This window comes from Antechinus flavipes, chromosome 5 (assembly GCF_016432865.1).
Source record: "Antechinus flavipes isolate AdamAnt ecotype Samford, QLD, Australia chromosome 5, AdamAnt_v2, whole genome shotgun sequence".
Lineage (NCBI taxonomy): Eukaryota > Metazoa > Chordata > Mammalia > Dasyuromorphia > Dasyuridae > Antechinus > Antechinus flavipes.
In genome coordinates, this window is record NC_067402.1 from 277,424,667 (window position 1) to 277,449,211 (window position 24,545).

Here is a 24,545-nt window from a genome sequence, read left to right on the forward strand (position 1 = left end):
TATCACAGCAGTAGCAACATCAAGAGAAGGGGGGAGATGTGCAGACCCTAGAGGAAGGTACCAATGAGAGGTTAACTCCAATCAAGCTTCTCAAGGCCAATTGAGCTAAGTACTACACTAAGTTTGCCTGGAGCATTGCTGATCATCAGGAAGAAGAGCTCAGCAGAAGGAGGTTATTTCTGCTACCTTTTATGGTTGTTTAATGCTTGGTTAGCCTTAATGCCTTCAGAGGAGCAGGTCCTTTAGAGAAACATAAGTCAAATGTGATTTTGCTTAGTGGCTTATGGGAAATGGGGTGCTGAGTTAGAAAGATTATTAAGAAAAGCTCTGGAGGCTGAACTCGGAGTGTACTCAGAGCTGAGATCCTGAGGAACCAGCCACATTAAAATTCATAGATTTATTTCCAAGAGTATGTCAAGTGTGAAAGAAAATCCCCAGAGCTTTAGTGAGAGAATATTGGATACACGGCACTTTAAGAATGTCAGAGAGATTTACACAGTATAGATTAGACTGTCTACAAACTCAGCGTAGGGGTTGGAAACTTTGCCAGATAAAATATGCACAAAAGGGAGGCGTGACAACAAAAGTAATATGAGCTTATTTTATTTGATAGATAAAAAATATATGTATATATATTTCTATCATGTTTAACATATATTAGATTACTTGCCATCTAGGAGAGGGGGTGAGGGAAGGGGAGAAAATTGGAAAACAAGGTTTTGCAATGGTCAATGTTGAAAAATTATCCATGCATATGTTTTGAAAATAAAAAGCTTTAACAAAAAATGTATATATTACATTGCTTGTGTATATATATATAGGGGTGTGTGTGTGTGTATATCCATACATATGCACATGTGTGTCTATACATATAAGTCACTCCCTGTTTTACTCAAATACATTTCACAGCTTCTCATGACCTACAGAGTAAAGGCCACACATCATAGGTCATGAATTCACAAAAATTCAGAGTTGGAAGAAATCTCAAAAACCATTTACTACAAGGATTCCTATCCTCTTGTATTCTGGATGTCTTTGGCAACCTCCCAAAGCCCATGGACCCCTTTTCAGAATTATGTTTTTAAATGCCTAAAATAAAACATACTAAAAAAAAAATAATAATAAGGAAAAGCCTATTGAAACAAGGATGCAATTTTTCCCATCCAAATTCACAGCCCCCAGGGATCCTTGTTCCCAGGTTCATAACCCCTGATCTAATCTATCACATACATAAAAGAATCCTCTTGTACCATTTTCCATCAGCGGGTTTGCTTTGATTTCACTCCACAAAGAACATGTCTCCCCTTCTACCCCAGGATAAGCGGATTCCCTGAAATTTCACCACCGTTCTGATTGCCTCAGATTTCCATAATCAACCCCACTTCAACTCACTCTTGGCCTCTACCTTCTGATTGGAGGTGTGGAGCTCCCTATGTCTCTTCCTATATGTCTCACAATCTTCAGGGAATTCCCTTTATGATCAGCTGCTCTATTTAGTTTGAGTTGGGGGAGGTTTGGGAGGAAGATGTTTTCAAATGTTTTGAGTATAGCCATCTGGAGTGCTGTAAAACATGTATTATCTGTAGATTCAAAAGGGAGGAAGCCACATTATCGTTATTGTCAAACATGTCAAGATTAGTATACATGATGCAAATTAATAAAGTATCATGACAATAATATGGCTTCCTGAAAAGCTTCTATGATTTGGAAAAGGGTCTTAATCATTTGAAAAGCAAAGCTATTCACATGTAGTGAACTTATTCATTGAAGTACAATATTTTATTTTTAAATAAATGAGTGATTTCATTTGGAGAAAATTTCTTTCCCTAAATTTGTGACTTCATTTTTCAATTTTTACCAAAATAAAAATCTATGCCTCATTGAAATAGCACTGTTTATGTTCGGTTCTGCAAACATATATTGTATCTAGGATATACTGCAACATATCCAACATATAAAGGACTGCTTGTCATCTAGGGGAGGGGGTGGAGGGAGGGAGGGGAAAAAAATCGGAACAGAAACGAGTGCAAGGGATAATGTTGTAAAAAAAATTACCCTGGCATGGATTCTGTCAATATAAAGTAATTATTAAATAAAAAGTAAAAAAAAAAGAAAAAAAAAGAAATAGCACTGTTTATTTCTGAGAAATGAGTAATATTTAAAATTCATTTCTTCTTAGGTTGTTCAGGGTATTAAACTTCAAGAAGATAATATCTCCATCACATTTCTCCACCCACTAATTTTTATCAACCATTTGCTTTTCTTTCTAACAAAGTCCTTTTTCTGAAAGGTTAACCAAATAGATCATTGGCTTCGAAGTTAGAAACAAGTGTTTATTCAACACTTCAATGTCTTTGTCGGTCCAATCATGATAGAAACCTACAGGTTTCTGTTTGAATATAACCCAAATGACCAGCTAGCTATAAATGACTTTGCTATTCTCAGCAGTACAATGATCCACAATTATTCTGAAGGACTTATGACAAAAAAATCCTATCCATATCTAGAGAAAGAACTGATTGTGTCTGAAAACAGATTGAATCTCTCTCTCTCTCTCTCTCTCTCTCTCTCTCTCTCTCTCTCTCACACACACACACACACACACACACACACACACACACACACACTTTATTTTTCTTGAGTTTTTTTTGGTTGGAGTTGGAGATTTATGTTTTCTTTCACAACATAACTTTTATGGAAATGCTAAAAAAAAAAAAAAGAATGGTTCAAAACTGGGTTGACTTTTTAATTTAAACATTTTTTCATTCTGCTTAAGTTTTCACATGTGAACATACTCTAGTGCTGGCATATTAATCACATAAATCATTTTCTCTATGTTGCATACAAGTCATGGAATCTTAGAGTTATCTTTCTCTACTCAGGAATTTCTTCTATGAAGGCCACCAAAAAAGGGGCATTTTCTCTAACTTTTACTCTAAAACTTCCAGTGACAAAGAACTCACTACCTTCTGAGACAATTTTATTTGGCAATTAATAAAATCCCATAATAAATTAAAAGGATGCCTTTCTTTTTTTTAATTTAAAAAATTTATTGCAATAAACTTTTATTGAACATTTAGAAGTAATTACAAAATTTTTTTAATTTAAATTTTATTTTATTTAATAATAACTTTGTATTGACAGAATCCATGCCAGGATAATTTTTTTACAACATTATCCCTTGCACTCGCTTATGTTTCGTTTTTTCCCCTCCCTCCCTCCACCCCCCCCCAAGATGGCAAGCAGTCCTATATATGTTAAATATGTTGCAGTAAGGATGCCTTTCTGAGAAACAAATATAACCCAAGTTTTTATTTTACACATTATGTCATATTCAGGTTTTAATTTCATGTCTCCTCTCGCATCCATCTTTTCTAGTTTGTCTACTACGGTCATAATCACTTTCTCATCTTTGAGTTGAAGCTCTCCATAGATTATTTCTATGTCTCAAACACGATCTACATTTCCTTTGATGCAAGCAATGTTATCATCTTCAAATGATCGCATTAGATTCAAGATTCCATCACAGATGCTTATGAGACAAAAAGGCATTTCACAGCTCCTTTCCAGCCTGAGCTCCTTTCATAAGGCCAGCAACTCAACCACATTCAAATTTTATTTTTGCTTGGAGATTTATGCTATTGGCACACACAAAAAAAATAAGATCTATTTGGTACTGGTACTCAAATCTCATTAGGATCAATTAGTGTCAAATGGGACTAATTGCTGCTGCCTGGCTCTTTTAGGACATTGAATAATATAGATTTCCCAACATTTGGTTATCCCACAATGGCTATTTTCAATGAGGTCCCAAATCTTTCAATAATCAGATGTGGTTTAATTCTGTCAGCTCTTTTTTGGGGAGGCATCTTGCTGAGGGGATGGCTATGACAGAGGTGAGGATGCTGGAGAGAGGAGGAAGAGAGGGATTAAAATCCAAATTGGTTTTAATTCCACAACCAGATATTCTCTGATGCTGCCCCGCCCCTTTGACTTTCCTTTTGTATTATATTCCCTCATTAGACTATAACCTTCTAGAGGTCAGGGACTGTCTCTTTTTCTTATTTGTATCCTTAGGATTTTAGTACAGAGCTTGGTACATAGTAGGTACTTTAAAATATTTAATGAACTAAACTGAATACCCAATAAGTGATCATCCGGATTCTACTTCAAAATTTCCACTGACAAGAAAGCCATCATTTCCCATAGCAAATGCATGCCATATGGACATGTTGTTCCTGTTGCTAGGAAGTCTATATTAGCTTCTTTGCAATTTATAGGGATTGCTCTCAGTTCTGCCCTAGTCAATGGACACACCTTGTCTGTTCTCACCTGAAGTCCTTCAAAAGCAAAGCTATCATGTCCTGCCCTCTCTGCCCCTCTCCAGCTCTTTTCAAGGTTTAACATCTCTGGTTCCTCAATCAAGCTTCATAAGACCTCTCTCCCCAGACCATCCATCATCTTAAAAGGTCACCTTCCTCAGAATGTTTTCCAAGTTAGCACTACTCTTTCTAAGGCAGGGCTATCATCAGTCATCCTGATACATATTTGATCACTGGACCCAGATGGCTCTGGAGGAGAAACTGAGAAGGGTGACCTTGCACAGTCCCCCCTCACTTCAATCCAATTCAGTTGTATGTCATAGCATCCCTTCTATGATGTCATAGTCCTCTTCAAGAACAAAGAACAAACCACAACAACAAAAGCTCTTTTGAAAACTGAACTATCTAGTTAAACCCTGCCATTGTTACAGATGAGGAAACTGAGGCATTAAGAGATAAAGCAATATGATCAACATGGGTACCAAGTTGCAGAAATGATGCTCACCTTTACATCCTTTGGTACCATCTCAAGCATTCTTTCTATCACAGAGCTACCAAAGCTTTCTGATCATGGGCTACTCTCAAATTTTAAATCCCACTACTGCCCTACACACAACTTCCATTCCACGTGGAATAGGCAACTGGATGCTGCCATAAATTCTTGCTTCTGCAATACAAAGACAAAAACAAAGAGTCTTTTCCTTAAGAAATTAACAGTCTAACCAAAAGAAGATGACATATTCCTATATAGAAGGATGAAGTCTGTTTCAAGTATATGAGATTGATTGAATGAAATTTCTAAAAACAAACATACATATGTGCACACACACACACACCTGCTTAAGCAAGTAAACTGAATTACTCTGCATGGTATTCAGAAAACAGATGTTAGAAATATATATATTCATTTATATGCATATGATTCATATAAGTAATTATATGGAAATAATTATTTGGAAGTTTAATTGGCATTAATTTTCCTTTATAAATCAAGAATCCTACTTCGTAAGGGAATTCTTATTTTTCCACAAGACCTCTAAGATGATTCTAAGCAATTCTATTCAACCAAAAGCTTACTATAAAGTTACAAAAAAAAAAAAAAAAAAAAGAATAGAATCCCATAATCCAAAAGGAAAACAAGACAGGGACACATTTGCAATGTTAAGTCATAACTTAGTAACATATAGAGTCAAGGACTCTCAGATGAGATTAAGATGTTGCACAACACAGATAAATGCAAATGAATGAAATTTTGTTTTAAAAAAAAACCACAGGAAATATTTGTATCTATCTTATAAAAATTACAATATATTCTAGTTAATTAACATGGGAATGTTAATCTTAGGCTTTACAGTTAGAGTCTTAAGCTAGTAATCTAGTTATTTCATTAAATTTTGAAACTTTCAGAAATTCAGTCTTCAACCCCTCACTCTTCCCCTATACTCCCTTTCCCCTTTTCCCCCCTTCCACCCTTTCTTTTCTCCCCTCCTCCCTTTGTGGACTGCTTCTTTTTTGTCCCTTCCCCCACAAAAAAAAAAAATATATATATATATATGTATATATAACTAGCACAATGCATAGCACATAGTAAGTGCTAAATAAATACTTGCTTCCTGACACTCACACTAACCCTCTATCTATCCATTAGGCCATCCTGTGTCCCTTTTGAAAACACACAGAATTTTTAAGTCCTTAAAGTTCATTCTCAATTTTTCAACAAACAAAAACCTAATCCCTTAATAAGTAGGTTTTTTTTTTATTTTGACTTTCTCATTTCTTTAGGTTTTCCTTTCTTTTCAATGGAAATTTCTCCTTTTAAGTTCCCCCCCTCAAAGACAAGGTACTTTTAAAACACTAAAAGTGAAGGGAGAATGGACAGACGGACAAAAAAAAAAAAAAAAGAAAAATTAAAGCAATTACTCATTGAATGACTGAGAAGTTGGGGCAAGAGAGGAAAATCCTCTGCCATTTTTTAATATACCAGACAACACTGTTTTGTGAACCTAATAAGCTATACAAATAAATTGATTCAGTTTTTATTAATTTCTTTAAAGGCAAGTCACTCTCCTTCCCAAGGATTCCACTGGCCAGCCCCATAATTTCTAAGTTAAATATTCCTTCCTGGCCATCATTTCCCATATTTCTCCCCTATTAGAATGTAATCTCCTAGAGGGAAGGACTGGACTTCCATTTTGTATTCACTGAGCAAAGGACTTGGCATTTAAGCTTACTAAATTTTTTTTATTTATTCATTTTTTAATTTTCTCATTTTATTTTGAGGTTCATAAATTAATCAATTGGCAATGTGGCTTAAAAACAAAAAAAACAAAAAAAAGGAACATTAAATCTGAAGGACTAGCCTTGTCATAGGGAAAAACCCGAGTTCAAATACAGTCTCTGCTACTTACCACTTATAAGACTTTGGGCAAATCCCTTCCTCTCTAGACCTCTCTATGATTGGACTAGATGACTTCTAATCTGTGATCCCATGTCTCTAAATTAATTTTTTTAACTTTTTTATTTTTATTAAATAGTTTATTATATTTTTAAATAGAAATTATAAATATATACAAATATTTTATTTTATTTTAAAATATAAATTATAAATATATAATAAATATAAATTAAAAATAAGTAAATAAATAAATGAATGAATATTTTAAATTACTACAAAACACACATGAGTATGTTGTTCAGTCATTTGTCAGTCATGTCTAACTCTTCATGACCCCATTTGGGATGTTCTTGACCAAGATGCCAAAATGGATGGCCATTTCCTTCTCCAGTTCATTTTACAGATGAGAAAACTGAGTCAGATAGGGCTAAGTGACAAGACCACGGCTAATAAATATCTGAGGCCAGATTTGAATTCAGGAAGGCGAGTCTCCTTGACTCCAAGCCTCATGCTCTATCCTCCGCTGTGTCATCTAGCTGAGATAAATACATATATACATACACATACACAGACATACAGAGATGGCAAACCACTCCTGTATCTTTGCCAATAATATCTTAAGTGGAGTGGCTAATATATATATATATATATAATGTATATATACATACACGTGTATGCTGTGTACATGTGTATATGTACACTGTATGAACATGTGTGTACATATATACACATATTTATAAACATAATCTACTTGTCAATATGGAAGAATACCTATCAATATTGATAGATGATAGAAAGGCAGATACATAGCTAGATGATTTTTTTCTAATTTTTTTTTTTCTTGCTGAGGCAATTGGGGCTAAGTGACTTGCCCAGGGTCCCACAGCTAGGAAATGTTAAATGTCTGAGGCCAGATTTGAACACAGGTCCTCCTGTCTACAGGGCTGGTGCTCTATCTACTGTGCCGCCTAGCTGCCCCCAAATTTTCTTTTAAAATCAACTCAGGGCTTCTTTCCATGACTTGGAAATGTATAAGAATTGCACCTTGCTAGATGAATGACAAGCCCCTCATTGAAGTATGGAAAGGGTAGACAGCCCTAAGGCCTTCTAATTCGATTCATTTCCCTGGATGAGATAATATGGACCCTTCCTAGTTGGATTCGATAGTGTCTCTTCTGGAAAACTACCAACTACCTTCCAAAAGTAGATCAATTCAACTCAACAAGCTCTTACTAAATACCTACTATGTACCTACCACTGTACCTAACAGTGTAGCACCCACCCCAGCCTGAATGCCCATCAGGAATCCAAACTTCCTTGGAGGAAGCCCACCTGAGTGACTTATCACTTAGCAACCAGTTCTGGGCATGTGCCAGCTCCCTTAAGCAATATCGGGATGATCTTTCTGGTGTCAGTGTCGGCAAATGCAGCTGACTCCACTTAACATCCTTCCTGCTAATAATTACAAGCTTCACAATTGGGGTGACCCATCCAGCAAGGGAGCCAAGGGAGGCTTTGCACCACACAGCTTTGGACATAAAACTTCATTAAAAGCTCCTCAGCTACCAACTTAACTTCAAAGAACTCATTTTTGAGCAAAAAAAATCAAACAAAGCAAAACAAAACTCATTTTGTAACAAAAACAAACAAAAACCACTGCTTTTCTAACGGCCTATTCAGTCGAACATTTTTAACTTTCTTACAGAAAACTGAATCTGCATCCTCCACACACAAAAATCCCCTTTAGCAGGACTGAACCAGAAGTTTAAAAAAAAAAATCTTACAGATCTCGGAAGATATGCAAGTGTACAAAATTTACAGATTATGCCATTTGATCCCCACAACAATCCTAGATAGGTGGTATTCCAGGTATTATTGTTCTGCCCAATTCTATAAGTGAGGAAATGAAGAGATCAAGTGGCTTTACCCAAAGTCATACAACTAGTATGGACAGAACATGGAACAGAGTCACAAGACCAGAATATTTATGACCCTAGGCTAGTCACTCAATTGTTTTTCTCGATTTTCCCATCTATAAAATGAGCTAGAGAAGGATTCAATATTTTTGCCAAGAAAATCCCGAATGGAGTCACAGAGAGTCAGATATGACTGGAAAACAATTGAACAAGCAATTACTGAGTAGAAAAAGCAATGAATCAAGTTTAGAAGATCCAGGTTCTAATGTTACCTTTTATATCTGCTACCTATGTGACCTCGTGCACTTCACTTCTCTGGGGACTTCAGTTTCTTTATCTATAAAAAGAGAGAGCTATAAAATGAGAATAACAACATCTACCTCCCAGAGCTGTTGTAGGATGAAATGCAATAATATTTGTAAAAAGCATTTAGTAGAGTGCATGGAACGCAGTAAGTACTTTAATAAATGCTTCTGATGAGGTCCTGAATGGTGTTTTGGCCCAAGAGAAATTAAAGAATTGACTCCTAAGCCAAGCAGGGGAAAGGCACTCATAGAGATCAGTTTAGCCACAGGGTCCCATCCTTTGGGGAGGTTGTCCAGTCTGAAATCCAAGTTGTATCAAACTCCCGAGAATCACCCTAGAAGTCTCGAGCAATCTCATCTTGCCATGTCCTGTCAGAAAGTCCACTAATTTTTGCACTGCATCAAGCTGTCTCCCTAAATAGGAACTATATATATATATATATATATATAAAATTAGATTTTAAAAGAGTTGCCTATATTGTAAGGAGCTACCCCTCAAAATTGGCTTTCACACAAGAGAAAAAAAATCAAAATGAAAGCTTCTTTTGAGAAAAGCTGCTAAAACCAAAATGCTAAGGTTAAATTTTCCCTATAAATAAATTTCTCTATAATTTTCCCTCTGAGTCATACCATGGCTGCTATCCTACTTTGGGTCAGTCTATCATGGAACTCTGCCCGTGATGTCTTTCTCCTTACCTCTCCTCCTAGATGGGTATCTCCCCTAACTTCATTATGCTTTCCAATCCCACTTGTCCTTACAGGATTCTTTGAGGGTGTTAAGTCCCTTTCTAAGAAAAAAATCAAAATTAAAGCTTCTTTTGAGAAATGCTGCCTAAAATTACATATGGTATCTTCCTAGAGCCCAGTCTTATTCTAATAAAAATTACTTAATCTGTGATCAGGCTCCCCTATCTTCCTAAGTGGCACAGAAGATGGAAAATTGGGCCAAAAGTTGAAAGACCTGAGTTCAAATCTAGTCTTAGATACTCATGGCTGCATTACCCTGGACATATCAATTAACTACTATCTGTCTTAGTTTTCTCATCTGTAAAACAGGCATCATAATAGCATCTTCCACAGGTGTTGTAAAGATTAAATGAAATAATTTGTAAAGCACAATGTCTAGCACATAGGAGGGGCTTAATCGATTCTTGATTCCTTCCTACTTATCTCTAAGGAAAGGGACAACTGGAACAGAACCCTAAGGTTCAAGCACCACCTTTACTACTTTCCACCCATATACTTTGTAATCCAAAATGGTGGAATGGCTTGTGGTATTACAGATAGAGCCAGTGGAATATCTGATTCTTTCCTGGTCAGAAGAGGTTTCCTTCCAAGCATCTGCTTTCATCTAAAGACCCAAACCCTTACAATTCTTTCAAATTCATAAAGGATTAATTAATATCTACTTCACTTTTCACCAGTTCAACAGAGATATTTAGGCCTTCTGTGACTGTATTAATTGAAGTGGGATTATACTAACAATTTCAAACAAAAACACAAATATCTTTAAAAGGGAATATCCATTTTGCTCTGTCTATACATAAAAAGGGAAAAAAAAAATTCTGATTCTCACTTCACACTGGTTATATTTTTTGCCGTGGCCTTAGAATTACTCATCTGAAAATTTTAGATTGCTCATCACATTATGTAAGTCCCAACTAGAGTTAAAATTTTCATGGCTAACATCCTATAGCCAGTCTCAAATTCCAACTACTCATCAAGTTTTATAGAAGTCCAGAAACCAAAGCAACATAATCAAATCCAGATTAAGCACAAAATGTGAAACCTTGAAAGTGAGAGAAGAAAGGAAAACTGGAGAAACAAGAATGTGTTTAAAAAAAAACAAAAAACAAAACTTGTCACCTTGAAAGTGGCAGTGCTAAATAGAAAACTATTAGATTCAACAAATGCCTAAGCATCTACAATATGCAAGTCCTGGTCCTAGACAAAAACAAGAAGTCCTGCCCTCAAGTTGCTTATATCTATTTACAGGAGTCCTCAAACTTTTTAAATAGGGGGCCAGTTCACTGTCCCTCAGATTGTTGGAGGGTCGGACTATAGTAAAAACAAAAACTTTGTTTTGTGGGCCTTTAAGTAAAGAAACTTCATAGCCCTGGGTGAGGGGGATAATCATCCTCGGGGGATAATCATCCTCAGCTGCTGCATCTGGCCCAAAGGCTGTAGTTTGAGGACCCCTGGAAGTATGTACCAAATCAATCAAAAACAAGCATTTGTTAAGTGCTCACTGTTGAGGGAATTAGAACAGTAGGTAATAATGAAAATTGGATGAACTACACTGACTCCATCTTTTGAATTAATTTTGGAGCTACTTCAGTTCCCTTTCTCTTTGATTACTGATGTGGTTCAATTCCTATCTTGTGAGAAAACTTGTGGGACTTGTGAAAAACTTTATGCCGTTATTTAAACTTGGTTGAGAATCTGGTCCACCTTTATCTGCTCTTTAGAGACCCTTAACTAAAGACCCAGGTGATGCTGACCAGAAACCCCATCAAATCCAAAGACTAATGCAAGTTCTCATAATTCATCTCAAGCAATCCATATGTCTTATTTGAAAACTAGCCCTGATCAATATTGCTTTTATGTTCCTTTGTTTACAGACACTTGGGAGAATAGGAAAACTTTTTCTGATCTCAATGAATTGCACCTGTTCACTTTTCCTCTTCCAATTTTTTCTCCAATTAGAAATCGGATTTCCTAATTTTGTATATTACTTAATTGTTTTCTTTTAATTAATTGATCTTATACAGTTCCAATGATCTTGTGATGAAGAGAGCCATCTCCACTCAGAGAGAGGACTCTGGGAATTGAGTATGGATCAAAACATAATATTTTTCACTTTTTTGTTGTTTGCATTTTATTCTCTCTCATTTTTTCCAGCTTGATTCAGTTTTTCTTGTGCAGCAAGATAATTGTATAAATATGTATGCATATATTGGATTTAACATGCATTTCTACCATGTTTAACATATATTGGACTATTTGATATCTAGGGGAGGGGGTCGGGAAAGGAGGGGAAAAGTTGGAACACAAAGTTTTGCAAGGGTTAATTTTGAAGAATTATCCATGCATGTTTTGAAAATAAAAAGCTTTAATAAAAAAATTTTTTAAAGAAATAGTTCTCATTAATGTAAACAAAATAAAATAATTAAATGATCTTATTTGATGAATTGTTTTTGATGCATAAAAATTGGTGTCCCTCTATATTGGGGTCCAGTATCAAAGCTAAGAGACCTGGTCCCAGTTTCTTGAACAACTGTAGGACCAATCAATAAAAAGGCACAGAGATGGGTGATAAAGTATTGTAGGTACAGAATATTGACTAGGCCAGTGTGTCTGAAACAGAGGGGGCAATGAAGGGAATAAAGTATAAAAAGAAAGGTTAGGGAGGAATGAGTCAGGTTGTGAAGAGTGTCATTTTTCAAACAGAGAAGTTGATATTTTAACCTAAAAGAGCCTCTAGGCTCCCACCATGGTGACTCTAGACTCTGGTGATTAGTCACTTGGTTTTGCCCCATTTTGGGTTTTCCACATTTGCTGAGTATCTCCCTTACCATGTGAGAGAGACCTAGCCTCTACATCCAATCCAGACTCCTACCCCATCCTGTTCCAAGCTCTTAGCTCTAAATCAATAATCAAATCAACACTACCATTCCTGGAAAAGTCATTTGCCCATAACTCCATCAACCATTTCTTTCTACTTTGCTATCCAAAACATTCCTTTCTGGTCACTACTCTCAAATTTGTTTGGTGTTTCCCTAATAGAATATAATCCCCTTGAGGACAAGAGAGGTCTTTTTCCTGCATTTGTATCCCAACTAATGCAATTATTAGCTAATGGTAAGCACCTAATACATTTTTTTTTTCATTCCTTCATTCAACAGGGAGCTATTGGAATTTGTTGTAGAGAATTAAGGTGATAAAAGTTGCATTTCAGGAAGCTCACTTTGGCAGTTGTGTGAAGGATGGATTGTAGGGAGTAGGGACAGGTTGAGATAAAAAGATCAATTAGGAGAACTCCACAACAGACCAGGCAAGAAGTGATAAAGACCGAAATTAGAATGACAACTGTGTCAGTGGAGAGAGGAGGACACACTGAAGAGATACTGTGGGAAAAAAAATTGCAAGATGTGGTCATGAATTCAACATGTGGAATGAAGAAGAATAAAGGGTCAAAGATCTCACCATGGTAGCAGATCCAGGTTGCTAAAAGGCTGATGATTAACTGGGACTATAATAGGAAAGTTCAGAAGAGAGGAGGATTTGCAGAAGAAAGAAAATGAACTCTGCTTTGTGCAAAGTGAATCAGAGGTGCCTACAGGATAGCCGGTCTGAAATGTCCAAATTGGTGGGGCTACATTAGAATTTAGGAGAGAGATGATTAATGATGGGGAAAAAATCAGATCTCATATAGGAAATGGCTGTATTTTGCATTAAGGCATTTTGAAAGGGGAAGAGTACATTCCAGATCCTATCGGGACAAAGCATGAAGGCAGGAAGTGGAATACTGTGCATGAAGAACTGTTAATAGGTCAATTAGAATGGAACAAAGAATTTATGAAAGAGAGTAAAATGAAATAAGACTGGAAAGGTAAATGGTAGTCTCATGAGGGTTACAAAGTGGTGAACACTGGGCTTGGAATCAGAAAGATTCATGTTCATGAATTCAAATCCAGCTACAAATTCATTAGCTGTGTGACCTGGACAAATCATTTAACCCTATTTAAGTCAGTTCCCTTATCTATAAAATAAGCTGGAGAAGAAAGTGGCAAATCACTCCAATATCTCTACCAAGAAAACCCCAAAATGGAATCATGTGTTCTTATTATAGAAGTCTTTAAATGCCAGGATGAGGAGTTTGTATTTTCTCCTGGAAACAACGGGTAATTGAAGCTATTTTGAGTGGAGGGTTTTGAGCAGCAAGGCTCTGAGTTTTAGAACTGTCAATGTTGCAACTCTGTGGAAAATGAATAGATGCCAGGAGGCAAGATCAATTAGGAGGCTTTATCAATACTCTAAGCAAAAAGTGATGAGGGTATGGACCAGGGAGGTGGACTGTGAATAATGAGAGAAGGATGAAATTGAGATACTGAGGTGGTATTATTGCTCTATAAGAAATGACCAGCAGGTTTCAGAAAGGCCCAGAGAGACTTACATGAACTGATGCTGAGTGAAGTGAATAGAACCAAAAGATCATGGTACAGGGCAAAAAGAAGATTATACAATGATCAATTCTGATAGACAGGGCTCTCTTCAACAATGAGGTGATTCAGCTCAATTCCAATAGACTAATGATGAAGAGAGCCATCTGCATCCAGAATAATAAATGTGGAAATATATTTAGAAAAACTGCACGTTTAACATATATTGGATTACTTGTTGTCCAGGGGAAGGAGAGAGGGAAGGGAAAGAGAAACTGGAAACTGAGTGAATGCCCATCAGGTGGAGAATAAGTTATGGTATATAAATGTTATGGAATATTATTTTTCTATAAGAAATGGTCAGCAGGATGATTTCAGAAAGGCCTAGATAGACTTACAGGAACTGATGCTAAATGAAATAAGCAGAACCAGGAAATCATTACATACAGTAACAAAAAGATTTATATGATGATCAATTCTGATGGAACTGATGGAATCATCCTCAACAATGAGATGATTCAGACCAGTTCCAACAGTCTTGTGATAAAGAGAGCCATATGCACACAGAGAGAGGACTATGGAAATTGAGTGTGGATCACAACATAGTATTTTCACTCTTTTTGTTGTTGTTTACTTGTATTTTGTTTTCTTTCTCATTTTTTCTCTTTTGATCTGATTTTTTCTTGTGCAGCATGATATTTGTGGAAATATGTATAGAGAAATTGTACATGTTTAACATATATTGGATCACTTGCGGCCTGGGGGAGGGTTGAAGGGAAGGGAGGGAAAAAAATTAGAACTTAGGATTTTATAGGAATGAATGTCGAAAAAATATCAATGTATATATTTTGAAAATAAAAAGCTTTAATTAAAAAAGAAAACTATCTTTGTTTATATTTTGAAAATTAAAAAGCTATTATTAAAAAAAGAGAGAGAGATACTGAAGTAGAATTGGCTGGATATTGGGGAAGAGAAATGAGTAAGAGAAGAGTCAAAATGGATCAGTGGGAGGATGGCAGAGTCAACCATGTAACTGTACTTTTAAAAAAGTGCCTAATGTGTGTGACCTTTTACCTCCTCAGAGATCAAATTCTGTTTCCATTCTGTGACTTCCTTAGAGTATAAGACCAAGAATAATTTTATTAGATCAAAGATAGATGAGAAAGTTCCCATAAACACAAAACATAAACAGGACTCTGTGACTTGAAAAAAAATGGTAACATACTGCATGCCCCATTTCTAAAACTCAGAGCTCCCTATGTCACCTTGCTATTAAACTCCCCTCCCCCCAAAAAAATTTAAAAACAGCTTCAATAGTTCCCCATTGCCTCAGGAGAAAAATACAAACTCCTCAGCCTGGCAGGTAAAGATTTCTATAATAAGACTTGTTAAGTCATTTCAGTTGTGTTCCACTCTTCATGACCCCATTTTAGGGTTTTCTTGGCAGAGATACTGGAGTGGTTTGCCATTTCCGTCTCTAGGAACAGCTGAACAAAGTGTATTTGAATATAATGGAATATTATTACGTTGTAAGAAATGGTGAACATGAGGAATTCAATGAAATGTGGGAAGCCTTGTATAAGTTGATTAGGAGCAAAGCCAAGCAGGACCAATATAATATACATAATGACCACAAAAATATAAAGGAACACAATTAAAAGCCACTAAAATTCAAATTCATGCAGTCCAGGACCAGGATTGAACCAAGACTAAAGAGAAAATGTTTCCATTTTCTCAGTGAAGAAGTGATTTTGGGTTATAACAAAATGAGGCATTTTCTGTTATATCTAAATCATTGATTTTATTTCTAAGACAGACATCAGAGTTCAACCCTTTCATTTCAGAGATGAGGAAATTGAGGCTGAGTAAAATGGCAAATGACAGATTGAGGATTTGAACCCAATTCTTTCAATTCTAAATGCAATCTTCTTCCCATTGTAGCATACTGCCCATATTATTCATGTGACTTTGTTTTGCTTAACTATTACTTCTTTTTATTAGCAAGGTATTAAATAAGCTCCATTTTTTATTTTCAAAATGAAAATTAGTTCAAGAGAAAAATTTATTCTTTCTTAAAAAATAAATCTTCCCAAAAAGAAATGTTAACCATCTTTTAAATTTTAATTTAATTTAATATTTCCCCCATTATATGCAAAACAAATTTACATTTATTTTTAAAGTTTTTGAGTTCTAGATTCTCTCCCTTATCCCCACCCAAAATTAAGAAACCATGTGAAGTTAGGCAAAACATTTCCATAAAAGTCAACTTATGAAAGAAAATATAGATCTCCTACTCTAATGAAAATAAAATCCTCAAGAAAATTAAGTTAACTGGGCTTATTATTAACTGGGAGATATTAAAGAAGGGAAAGGGAAAGTGGCAGCCCTTTTTGTGTGGCTAGAAACTGGAAATTGAATGGATGCCCATCAATTAGAGAATGGTTGGGTAAATCGTGGTACATGAATGTTATAGAATATTATTGTTCTGTAAGAAATAACCAGCAGGATGAATACAGAGAGACTTGGAGAGACTTATATGAATTGATGCTAAGTCAAATGAGCAGAACCAGGAGATCATTATATACTTCAACAACAATAGTGTATCAGGATGTATCTGATGGAAGTGGATTTCTTCAACAAAGAGAAGATCTAATTCAGTTCCAATTGATCAGTGATGGACAGAATCAGCTACACCCAGAGAAGGAACACTGGGAAATGAATGTGGATTATTTGCATTTTTGGTTTTTTTCCCCCAGGTTATTTTTACCTCCTGAATCCAATTGTTCTCGTGCAACAAGACAACTGTATGGATCTGCACACATATATTGCATCTAAGATATACTTTAACATGTTTAACATGTATAAGACTGCCTCCATCTAGGGGAGGGATGGAGGGAAGGGAAAAGTTGGAACAGAAGTGATTGCAAGGGACAATGTTGAAAAATTACCATACATACGTTCTGTCGATAAAAAGCTATAATAAAAAAAAAAAGAAAGAAAGAAAAGAAAAAAAAAGAAAAGAAAAGAAAAATTAAGTTAAAAAGAGAGAGACAGAGAGGGGAAAATAGAATGCTTCATTTTGTATCAGACACAACCAGTTTCTTTTCTGAATATGGATAGGATTTTTCCTCATAAGTCCTTCAGAGTAATCGTGGATGACTGTACTTCTGAGAATAGCAAGGTCATGTAAAGCTGGTCATCCCAGAACTCTATTACTTTGTGTACAGTACATTTCACTCTGCTTGAGTTAATGGAGGATTTTCCAGGTTGATTGTGGGTTTTTTTTCTGGTCATTATCTCCCAGAAAATGATAATATTACATCATAAACACATACCACAGTTTATTGAGCCAATCCCCAATTGACAGGCATCCCCTCAATTCCTTTTTTTTTTTCCTCTGAGAAGAGAGCAAATGTGAATTTTTTTTAATATATAGGTCATTTTCCTTTTTTTTTTTCCCTGAATCTTCTTTTGGTTTTTTCCCCCAATCTCTTTTGGTATTCATGACTAGTAGAAGTGTTTTTAGGTCAAAGGATATGCATGAATTTATAGCCCTTTGGGCAGATCACATGTTTTGCTCATTTATCAATTGGGGCATGGATCTTATTTTTTATAAATTTGACTCAATTCCTTTTATGTTTGAGAAATAAGGTCTCATCAGAGAAACTCTCTTCGAAAAATGTTTTACAATTACTCTTGCTAATTGCATTTCCCTCCATTTATTCCTTCTCTCCTTTCACTCTGTCCCTCTTCAAAAGTATTTTGCTATTGACCATTCCCTCCCCCAACATACCCTCTCTTTTATTCCCCCCCCCCCCTTTGCCATAGTCTATTCCTCTCCTATTTTCCTGCAGGGTAAAAAAAGATTTCCATATTCCTATTGAAGATGTATGTTATTTCCTATTTGAGCCAATTCTGATGAGAGTAAGTTGCACTCACTCTCTCCTCCCCTTCTCCTCCACTGTAAAAGCTCTTTCTGGCCACTTTATGGCAGATAATTTGCACTTTTCCCTTTCCCTTTCTCTCACTGAAATGTTAATCATCTTAATAGATCACCACACCCAAAGCAGAATGACAAGAAATCCTTTTTTAAGTCTGACAGGAATAAGATCTAATATTCTTTCTCATCACATGAGAAAACTGTAGTCATCATCTGCCTGACATTTACTGCTAATATGACATACATATAAGGAAAATGGAGAAAATATAGTTCATTTTCTGTTCAATCTAGTAATCTTTTAGAAAAGTCTTTGGAGATTTATAGCTACAAAAGGGGGAAGATTTTTTTTTTTCATCTAAAATAGACTCAACTTGTTTATATCTTTGAAACCATCATATTCCTTACTGAATATCAAAAGGAAACTGGAAGAATGTCACAAAAATTATCCGTGAATAAACTAGGACTTGAACACAGATCTCACTCCAAATTCAGCCCTTGTGTAACAAGATTGAAGGTGCTAGCATCTCTTCTTCTCAACCACATGCTCCAAATCAAAAGGAAAATGAGCAAAGTTCAATAATAAAATTATTTATGTTCTTTGGGAAAAGGCAATATCTAAATAAATTTATCTAAGCCAGTAAAAGTTCAGATTGAGATAAGATTCTCAGTTATCAATCTCAGTTTAGAAAAAGCAAGCCACAAGAGTTGGGTCCTTCTTTTATCATTTTTTGACTCTAAAGATCTTTTATTTCAGTCATCAATCTCACCTTAACAGCATCTATAGAGGTGATGCCCAGGGCCCAAAGCATTAGACCTGAGTCAGGAAGACTTGGTTCAAATTCAGCCTCGGGTACTTACTAAGCTCTGGGATCCTGACCAAGTCACTTAGTTTCTGTCTGCCTTAGTTTCAAACTTTAAAGTACTATATAAACACTAGCTATTATTATTTCAAGATATATTAGGAATACATCTACAAAGGGAAGTAATGGTTACCAAAAGCTAACATAGTTTCATCATGAACAAGTCAGACGAAATCCATTGAATTTCCTTTTGACAGTATTATTATACAGCAGAAGAGGTGAATGCTGTGGGTCTAGTCTGCCTAGATTTCACCAGAGTGTTTGATTAAGTATCTCATATTCGTCTTGTGGAAAATATGGAGGGATGTGACTAAACAATAACACAATTGTTTAGATTTACAAGTGGCTGATAATGGTTCACTGCCAACATGACAGAAGATCTCTAATAAAGTATCCCAGCAATGGATCTGGGCCATTTAACATTTTTATTGATGACTTGGATTAAGGTGGAAATGACATATTCATCAATTTGAAGAACACATTAAGCCGAGAGTGCTGATCAACACACTGGATGACAGAAGGCTTTTGATAAACTAGAGAATGGAACTTGAAAATAAAATTCAGCAGCAAAAAAATGTAAAATCTTGCATTTGAAAAATCAATTTCATACAAACAAGATGGAGAAGGTATAGACAGATCTCAATTTATCTGAAGAAGACCTAGGAGAGTTAGTAGACCGAGTCATGGCAATAGCCAAAAAAAACTAATTTGATGTTGCGCTACCTGTTTAAGAGAACAGGTTCCAGCAATAAGGAGATGACAATCCTGCTATACTATGCCTTAGAATATGGACATTCCCAAAGTTTTGCAACGTTAATAAGTTGGAAAGGATCTAGAGAACAGAAAGAATGGAGAACAGCTATGTGATGTGAGTATTATTTGAAGCAATCTGGCAATCTGAGGTGGAAGAAGAGAAGAGTTTGAGGAGAAATGAAAACTGTTTTCATTTTACGTAGAAAAGGGATAAGAAGTCTTTTGTATGATTCCAGAAGGGAAAACTTGAAACAATGGGTGAAACTGTTCAAATTTAAATTCTTATAACAACCAAAATGAATCTAAATGGTGCCATAGTATCCGCAATTCCAATACTAAAGTCAGGAAAATTCATCTTTGGAAGTTTAAATCCAGCTTTATTATTATTATTATTATTATTAAATAGATATAATTATTATAATACACTTATTAGTTGTGTGAGCCTGGGCAAGTGCCTCAGTCAGAACGAAATGGCAAACTGCTCCAAGATCTTTGTCAAGAAAATCCCAAATGAGATCATGAAGAGATGGACACGACTGAGTGAACAACAATAAAACAACCAAAATAGTTGGAAAATGGAATGGGCTACCTAAGAGGTTACAGATTCTTGGAAGTATTCCAGAAGGGCCTAGAAGTCCATTTGTCTTATATTCTATAGCAGGGATTTCTTTCAGGTTTGAGTAGGACTAGATAGCCAACAAGATCCCTTTTATTATTCAAATTCTGAGACTCTGTGTATACACACACACACACAAAACAGATAGCAGTCTGGAAATTCTTTTATCCTAGTCATTTTTAATCATAGCCAAAGCAGGATGAATTACATTTAAAACTTTTAAAATGTTTTGTGGAGTCCAGCACAACACACTCTCCATATGAAAATAACCTTTCTAGTAAAGTATTTTAAATAAAAGTTGAAAGCTAACAAAATTTGAAATTAAATCTAAATATTAAAAGACCATCATTTCTAGCTAAACTGTAGCACAGTATAGTAGAAGTGACAAGTCAGAAAATCAGATCCGAGTTCCATTCTTGGCTCTAAGACCAGTTACATGATCTTGGCTAAATTCCTTATTCTTACTGAGCTCAGTTTCTCCATCTGTCAAATGGGGATCCTAAAATTTGCACTACCTATCCCACAGAGCCAGTATAGGTCAAGTGCCTGTCCAACTTAAAATCCTACAGAAATAAATTGTTATGATTCATAGCTATTTGAGAAGAAGTTACTTAACTTCTCTAGGCTAAAATTCCTCACCTCTAAAATGTAATGGTGAAAACACAACCAATTTCACACTTGAGAAATGGAAGTATATACAAGCCACAGCATGACAGATTGGGATTGTGTTGACCTTTGCCTAAGGTATTTATTACATCACTTAGACATTTACCAAAGCTCATCACTCACTACAGGATGCAATCTAAGATGGCTGGGAGGAAAGCACTGAGTATAGATAAATGTCAGTGTGGTGTAAGGGGAAAAGCCCTAGATTTGGCTTTAAAGGACCAAGGCTCAAATCCCTGGTCTGTCCATTACTGTCTGACTGACTTGGTACCACTTTGCAAGATGATCTCTGGGGTCTAATACAGGTTAGGTTAGTTTTCCTTTAAAAGGTATCGATTTTAATCTTCCCCAGTGCTCTTCAAAGTCTAACAATGTGATTAATAACAAAAAGCACAAATAAAAATTCTAAAATATAAATAAATGCAACCATTCTGGAGAACAATTTGGAACTATGCCCAAAAGGTTATCAAACTGTGTGTACTCTTACATCCAGCAGTGTCTCTACTGGGTCTATATCCCAAAGAGATCATAAAAAAGGGAAAAGGACTCATATGTGCAAAAATATTTGTAGCAACTCTTTTTGTGGTAGCAAGGAACTGGAAATCAAGTGGATGCCCGTCAGCTGGAGAATGGCTAAATAAATTATGATATATGAATGTAAAGGAATATTATTGTTCTATAAGAAACAATCAGCAAGATGATTTCAGAAAAGCCTGAGGAGACTTACATGAACTGATGCTGAGTGAAGTGAATATATCCAAGACTATATATATATATATATATATATATATATATCAACAACAAAATTATGTGATGATCAACTATGATAGACTTGGCTCTTTTCAACAATGAGGTGATTCAAGGCAATTCCAATCCATCTGCATCCAGAGAGAGAATTATAGGAACTAAATATGGATCACAACATAGTATTTTCACCTTTTTCATTACTGTTTGCTTCCTTTTTTCCTTTCTCATTTTTTTCTTTTTGATCTGCTTTTTCTTGTGCAGGATGATAAATGTGGCAATATGTTTAGAAGAATTGCACATGTTTAGCCTATATTTGATTACTTGATGTATAAGGAAGGGGGTGGGGAGAAAGAAAGGAGAAAAATCTGAAACCACAATATTTTGCAAGGGTAAATGTTGAAAACTATCTCTGCATGTATTTTGAAAATAAAAAACTGTTATTGGAAAAATATAAATGAATGAACAAATATATCAAAGAATGAATAAAAGCAAATGAATGAATTAATAAAAGTAAATAAATAAAGATATGAATTTAAATAAATTAAAAGTATTAAGAGATTCCTTGAAACTTGGTTGGTTCAGAGGACCAAGCGTTAATATTGACATAAATTTCTTCAGGTAAATGTATAATGACCTGAAGAGGCCAGAACAGGTTGAGTTCCTGGATCACAATAGGCAATGAAAATGAGGAAGTTTTACTCAACTGAATAAACTGAATAAACACATTGTCCTCAATGTGTATCCTGAAGCTTTCTAGAGATAAAGATCAAACCCCCTTCACAAAAAAAAAAAAAAAAAAAAAAAAAAAGAGAGAGAGAGCCAAATAAAGGCCAAAACAAATTACATCTAAGCTAAGATTGCTTTGACTATCCTTCTTCTAAAGCTAAGTAAATCTTTTGGTTAACCACTGAATGACATACGTGTGCCCCATTTTGTTCCAACATCAAACCTAAACTACTAAAGGACTGGTCAAAGGCAGACCCAGAAAAATCTCTAAGGTCATTCTCGATTCTAAATGTGTGATTTTCCTCTGGGCAAACCCCTGTACCTAGAATGAAGGGTCTGATTATGTATACCACTTCTTAGTGATATGACCATTAGGCTTATAAATTAAAGATTAAAGAAGGAAGAAAAGGACCCATATGCACAAAAATATTAATAGATCTTTTTTGGTATAGCAAAAAAATGAAAAATAAGGGAATACCTACCAATTAAAGAGTAGCTGAATAAATTATTACATATGAATGTAAAATAATACTATTGTAACACTATGATGAATTCAGAAAAAGCTAGGAAAACCAATATGAACTGATGCAAAGCAGTTTATAGAATAATACCAACACTCTGAAGACTTTAAAAGATTTTTACCAATGCCATGAACAACAATGGTTTAAAAGAAATGATGATGAAGCATCCTACCCATTTCCTGCTGAGTTCACCAAGTAAAGGACTCAAGACACAGAATGAGAAGTTTTAGACAAGGTTATATGTAAATTTGTTTTGCTTAATTCTGCATATTTTTTACAAAAGTTTTGTTTTTGTTTTTTCAATTAGAGTTAATAGGAGTGAAATTAGGGGAAAGATTCTGGGAAGATGACGTAAATCACAAATTCTCCCAATTTCTCCCATAAATAGATAAATTTACACCTCAGAGCAAACATACACTGGTGAAAAATGACTAGGGACAGAACTGGGATCCTCCAGGTATAATACAAGAATATCTGAAGAAAGTCCCAGAGATTAACCCCTGTGAAGTGCAAACACCTCTGGGCTAGTACCAGACAAACACCAAGTCGGGAGATCTAGGGTATGGCTGGAGTCTCAGCAGGAACCACAGAGACTTTCATCTCCTACACACCTTGTCCAGTGAGGTCCGAGTCCAGGAAGACTGAGGGAATCCAGCTCTTGATTTTCAGTTCCTGGTCAGAGTGGAGAGCTGAAGAGAAGCTTGAGGCATCATCCCTCCATGATTAAAAGTGTTTACATTAATACCTCTTATTAAAAAAAAAAAAAAAACTGACAAAGAACAAAGAACTACCATAGATACATCCTATGGGAACAAGAAAGACCAAGATTCCTCTTCAGAGGAGATCAGTGAAGTAAAATAAATAAATAAATAAAAATCTTCTGCCCCAAAGAGTAATGTGAAATACTGCCTGTCCAGAGAGAATTTATAGAAGAACTCAAAAAAATTTTAAAGTCAAATGAGAGACATGGAGGGAAAACTAAGAAAAAATAAAAATCATCCAAGAAAAACTAGAAGATTATGAGAAAAAAAATTAACCAAGTAGAAAGGGAGATAGAGAGTTTCAAAGATGAAAATAACTCTTTGAAAATTAGAATTGGACAAAGGGAAGCCAGTGAAACTATAAGCAACCATGTAATAAAACAAAACAGATTATAAAGAATGAAAAAATAAAACAGAAATATGAAACATAAGTAAAATGACAGATCCAGAGAACAGTTAAAGAAGAGAAAATTTAAGAACAAATTATACTGGCTGAAAATTATGACAAAAAAGAAATGACACAATAATGCAAGAAGTAATCCAAGAAAATTGTTCTGGGGTGATAGAACATGAGGGGAAAGTAGAAATACAAAAAATTGATTAATCACCTAAATGAGATCCTTTGTGGAAAACAAAGGGTTATTGCCAAATTTCAAAAACCCCAGATCAAAGAGAAAATTTTGCAAGAAACAAGAAAAAAAAATAGTTAGGTATTGAATTTATTATATTGTGCATAATTTTAAATTTATTACTATTTTTAAATTATTAATATTTATGTATACATATGACTAAAATAACAGCAAGCTCTTTATAATAGAATTCACATTTTCATTCAAGAACAAATAGGCATTCTAG

General features: G+C 35.2%; 1 protein-coding gene and 1 pseudogene across 1 annotated transcript in view; both read right to left on the reverse strand.

Moving 5' to 3' along the window:
• The window catches only part of NT5DC3 (5'-nucleotidase domain containing 3), a 71,048-nt gene that overhangs the window by 34,917 nt on the left and 11,586 nt on the right, over positions 1-24,545 (reverse strand). The window lies entirely within an intron of this gene.
• Positions 2,138-3,895, reverse strand: LOC127537905 (obg-like ATPase 1; annotated as a pseudogene).